The sequence below is a fragment of the Cricetulus griseus genome, chromosome 6 (assembly GCF_003668045.3).
Source record: "Cricetulus griseus strain 17A/GY chromosome 6, alternate assembly CriGri-PICRH-1.0, whole genome shotgun sequence".
Taxonomy (NCBI): Eukaryota; Metazoa; Chordata; class Mammalia; order Rodentia; family Cricetidae; genus Cricetulus; species Cricetulus griseus.
Window position 1 is genome coordinate 143858492 of NC_048599.1, and position 4545 is coordinate 143863036.

Below are 4545 nucleotides of genomic sequence, written 5' to 3' on the forward strand. Positions count from 1 at the left end.
AATTTTTTTTCTCTGAATTTGGAAAAGTGTATGCAATTTTTGAGCAACAAAAAATATAGAGTTTTGTGACTTTTCCTTCCTAATATTTTGAACTGTTTCTTTACCAACAACCAGACCCTATGCTTTGACTTGTGGTGGCTCTGTCTAGGTTTTGTCTAGGCATTTTGTTGTTTTGTTTTTGTTTTTTGAGGAAGGGTTTCTTTGTAGCTTTTGGAGCCTGTCCTCGAACTTGCTCTGTAGACCAGGATGGCCTCAAACTCACAGAGATCCTCCTGCCTTTACCTCCCAGGTGCTGGGATTAAAGGTGTGCGCCATCACCACCCAGCATCTACATGTTCCAAAACCAGGAGGAGAAAGACCACCAACCCAAATCATGACCAAATTAATTAAAGCAAGCAATCAATTAAAACAAGCTTTTTTATTTGTGTCCATGGATTACCTTCCCCTAAGGCAGGGTTCTAGAGGTCAGCCTTGGATGTGAGGAAGACAAGGCTTTTACAATTCGGGCAGAGGGTTTCAAGTGGGGGTTGGTGGCAAAATCGGTGGGGTTACAGGAGCAGAGCATCATAACAAGTTGGTCCTAATGATCCCGTGAAACAAAGATACAGTTGCAAGGTGGGTACAACAGGGTGGTTATAACAACAGGTAGTCATAACAACCTTTCGAAACAAAGATAGAGTTGCAAGGTGGGCATAACAAGGTGGTTATAACAACAGGTAGTCATAACAACCTTTCGAAACAAAGATAGAGTTGCAAGGTGGGCACAACAGGGTGGTTATAACAACAGGTAGTCATAACAACCTTTCGAAACAAAGATAGAGTTGCAAGGTGGGCATAACAGGGTGGTTATAACAACAGGCAGTCATAACAACCTTTCAGAAACAAAGACAGAGTTGCAAGGTGGGCACAACAGGGTGGTTATAACAACAGGTAGTCATAACAACCTTTTGAAACAAAGATAGAGTTGCAAGACAGTTATAACAACTTTTTGAAATAAAGACATGATTGTCATTCCTGGGACAGGCAGTACAGAACCATTTGTAGTTAAGGTTTAGGTGGGGCATGGCCCAATCCTTGAGAAACAGAGGTTTGATTATAAATAGGAAGGAACCTAATTTGTCTTTATTGTAAGCCTAAAATGGAGGCAGGCTGGTTCTTCACTCTCCCTTGTCCTATGCGTCCCTGTCAAGTCCTTGATAGGGTCTTAGCATTCTTTATCTGGGAAAACAAAATTTGCATTGCATCAAAAGATGCACTGTTCATTAATAAATTGTTCCTGTTTGGTTAGCATAGATAGAACAAATATTTTAAGACCATATACTCTTGGTATGTCAATAGGTACTATAGTTAGCCATCTTGTCCCTTTGCCAGGGAATATCCTTGGACTTAATATTCCAGTACAAGGGGTGCTGTATTTTTCTTCTGAAACTACTTCTGGATGAAATTAAGACACCATTGTCAGGGCTCAGGAAGGCTGGAATGTTAGCCAAGAGCCAGGAGGGGATTACAGCAATGGGACATTCATCAGGAGCATCGGTTCACTGCCCAGCCAAAGAATCAGGGAGCAATCACATCTACTGGTCTGGTTTACATCAGCTTTCAGCAAGTCCAGGGCTTTCCAATTTTGTGAACTACCTGGGGATGGGACAGTGTAGATCACTTTTGAAGCCAGTTGTAGTTGAAAGCTGATTTCTGGACAGTGTCTGCCAGCTGAGTGGCACTCTGCCAAAACAGACAGACTAGGGACAAAAGTTAAAGAACTTAAAGGAAACTTTATATTTGGCATTTCCCCCTCAGGAAAAGGTGACAGCAGGGAAGCTCAGGCTGATTGACAGGAGTACTTACCTGGAGTCCATTTGACATGTGAGAGGTGGATTCAAGACTTACCGACTTTCTCGATTCCTGAAAGCTTACATTATCATTGTAATTTGTCATAACTTACTTAGACTTTATATCCTTAGATGTTCATAATTTAAATTATCTTTAAACCTTTGTAATTTTTATAAACCTTAACATTTGTATCCAATTACCATTAGACATACATAAATAGTTGGTTACTAAGAGCAAAACAAGTTCCTTTAAATAGTAAAGTTATATCTGAAAACTATTTATCATTTAATGTGAACCCTATTACTAAGCAACCTGTGTGTGAGTTTGCCTTTTTTGTCAGGTGACATAATCATTCTAGAACAGTAAAGCCTAGTTTTCATATGTGAAATTCATTGACCAGGCAGCTGCTGTTAAATTGATGAAGCTACAGTTAGCCGTCAACATTATCAGAGATCTGAGAAAGATAACTATAGCAGGAAGGATAACCCAAGTGGCCTATGTGTCAATTAAAGTGACAGAGACTTACCCACTACCTAGACAGGTGCCCTAGGCTCCCATGGTCTCAATGGCTTCACTGGGGGCCCCGATTGTAGGTCTTCAGCTACCACACAGGACAGCTTTGGCCTCAGGCTACCAGACCCAGGTCTGAGAGATTTTTCTGTGGAGGAGGAACTTGAGGGACTCACCTTATTTTGGCAAGGCAGATTAGAGCAGTCAACCCAACAGTGTCCACAGTTTGTGCAGGGCCCTGGCAGCAGGCAAGGCATGGGGCAGTTTCGCCCAGTAGTTAGCATTACCACAATCAGGTGGAATGGTTGTGCCCCATCTGTCGTCTTCTTTTTTAAAAAGATTTGTTTATTTTTTTTATGAATACAGCCTCCATGTCTGTCTGCACGCCAGGAGAGGACACCAGATCTCATTACAGATGGTTGTGAGCCACCATGTGGTTGCTGGGAATTGAACTCAGGACTTCTGGAAGAGCAGCCTGTGCTCTTAACCTCTGAGCCATCTCTCCAGCCCCCATCTGTCTTCTTTGGACAGGGTTCCTGGTAGGAGCATGCCTGGTACCCAAAGAGGCCAGAGGTGTCAGATCTGCTGGAATGGAGTAGATGGTTATGAGCTGCCATTCAGGTGCTGGGGATTGAGCCTGGGCCCCAGGGTAGTTAGTGCTCTTAACTGCTGAGGTGTTTCTCCAGCCCCTTGCAGGTTTAGGGGTTTTGTTTTGTTTTGTCGTTTCTGTTATTTGTTTTGTTTTATTTAAATTGAGGTGATGGCCAGGGAAGATGGCTTAGTGAATAAAGTGCTTGTTGCTTGAGCAACAGGATCAGAGTTTGGATCCCAGTACCTTTGTGAAACCAGGCCTGCAAAGGGTGCTTGCAACCCCAGTGCTGGGAAGAAAGGCAGAGACACAATGATCTCTGTATCTTACTAGCAAGCTGGTCTAACCAATTTCTGAGTTTCAGGTTCAGTGAAAGGCCCTGTCTCACATGTGGAGAGCCAGAGAGACAGGGTTTCTCTGGCTTGAGGCTGCTTGGGGCTCTTTCTGTTCCTACTGGTTCTGTCTTTTCTCTTCTCTTGGCCCTGTTTGAGTTGTTTTCTTTTCGTCTCTCTACTGATGTGGATTAGCTACTTCTCTTCATTGTTATTGTGGAAGTATTGATGTGGGCTGAAGCTCAGTTGGTAGAGCATTTGCCCAGCACACACACAGCCCTGGGTCCCTTCTCCAGCACCACATAAACCAGACACAGTGGTGCACACTTGTAATCCCAACACTCAGCAGGGGTTGTCAGGACTATCAGGACTTCAAGGTCATCCTTTGACTCCAGCCCAGGCTATCTGAGACCTATCTCAAAAGAAAAATAATTAGTGAATTTACAAGGTTGAAACACTACAACCATTCATTTCTTTCCCCAACATTTTTAGCTTCATGCTTTCCACATGTGATTCATAGGAACTGCCCATCAACTAGTATGCTTGTTAAATCCCAAACTGCTCTTCCATGCAGTGTGTGTTTAAAATTGGCATCATCTTTGATTTGCCCTTTCCTCTCAGGTCCTCAGCCCTCCTCAGCCCTACTGGGGTCACGCTCCTGACTGAAGTATGCTTCCCAAGTGCTGGGATTAAAGGCATGCACCACCACTGCCTGGCTGCTTTTGCCTTTTAATTTGTATATTTCTTTCTGTTAGAAGCAGTGCAGGCATGTCACAATGCACACTTGTGGAGGTCAGAGGACAATTTGCAGGAGTCAGTTCTCTCCTTCCACCACGTGGCTCCCAGGGATGGAACTCGGGTCATGAACCTTGGCACCAAGTGCCTTTCCCACCTAGCCATCTGAATGGTCCTGTATGTTTTATTTTAAATTGGTATTTTACTTCCAGAACTTCAATTTGTATTGGAGCTTCAAACATGTCTGGGGCTGGGTGGATAGCTCAGTTGGTAAAGTGCTTGCTGAGCAAAGCTCAGGACCCAAGTTTGATTCTCAGAACTCATATGAAAAGGCCATCATGGTCATAGGCACTTGTAATATCGGCTTGAGTGTCTTGCTATGTAGTTTTAGGCTAACCTCAGATCCTTAATCCTTTTACCTCAACCTCTTTTTTGTTTGTTTGGGTTTTGTTTGTTTGTTTGAGACAGCCCTAGCTGGCCTGGAAATAGCTCTGTAGACCAGACTGGCCTCACAGAAATCTGCCTGCCTCTGCCTCTCAAGTGCTGGGA

General features: G+C 43.6%; 1 long non-coding RNA gene across 1 annotated transcript; it reads right to left on the bottom strand.

Moving 5' to 3' along the window:
• Nucleotides 1–399: 399 nt before the first annotated feature.
• On the bottom strand, nt 400–2955 carry LOC118239072. The gene is made up of 2 exons (XR_004770528.1): nt 2517–2955; nt 400–1218 (listed from the first exon to the last, which is right to left on the bottom strand). It is a non-coding gene; the product is annotated as an uncharacterized LOC118239072 (long non-coding RNA).
• Between the last annotated feature and the right edge of the window lie 1590 nt (nt 2956–4545).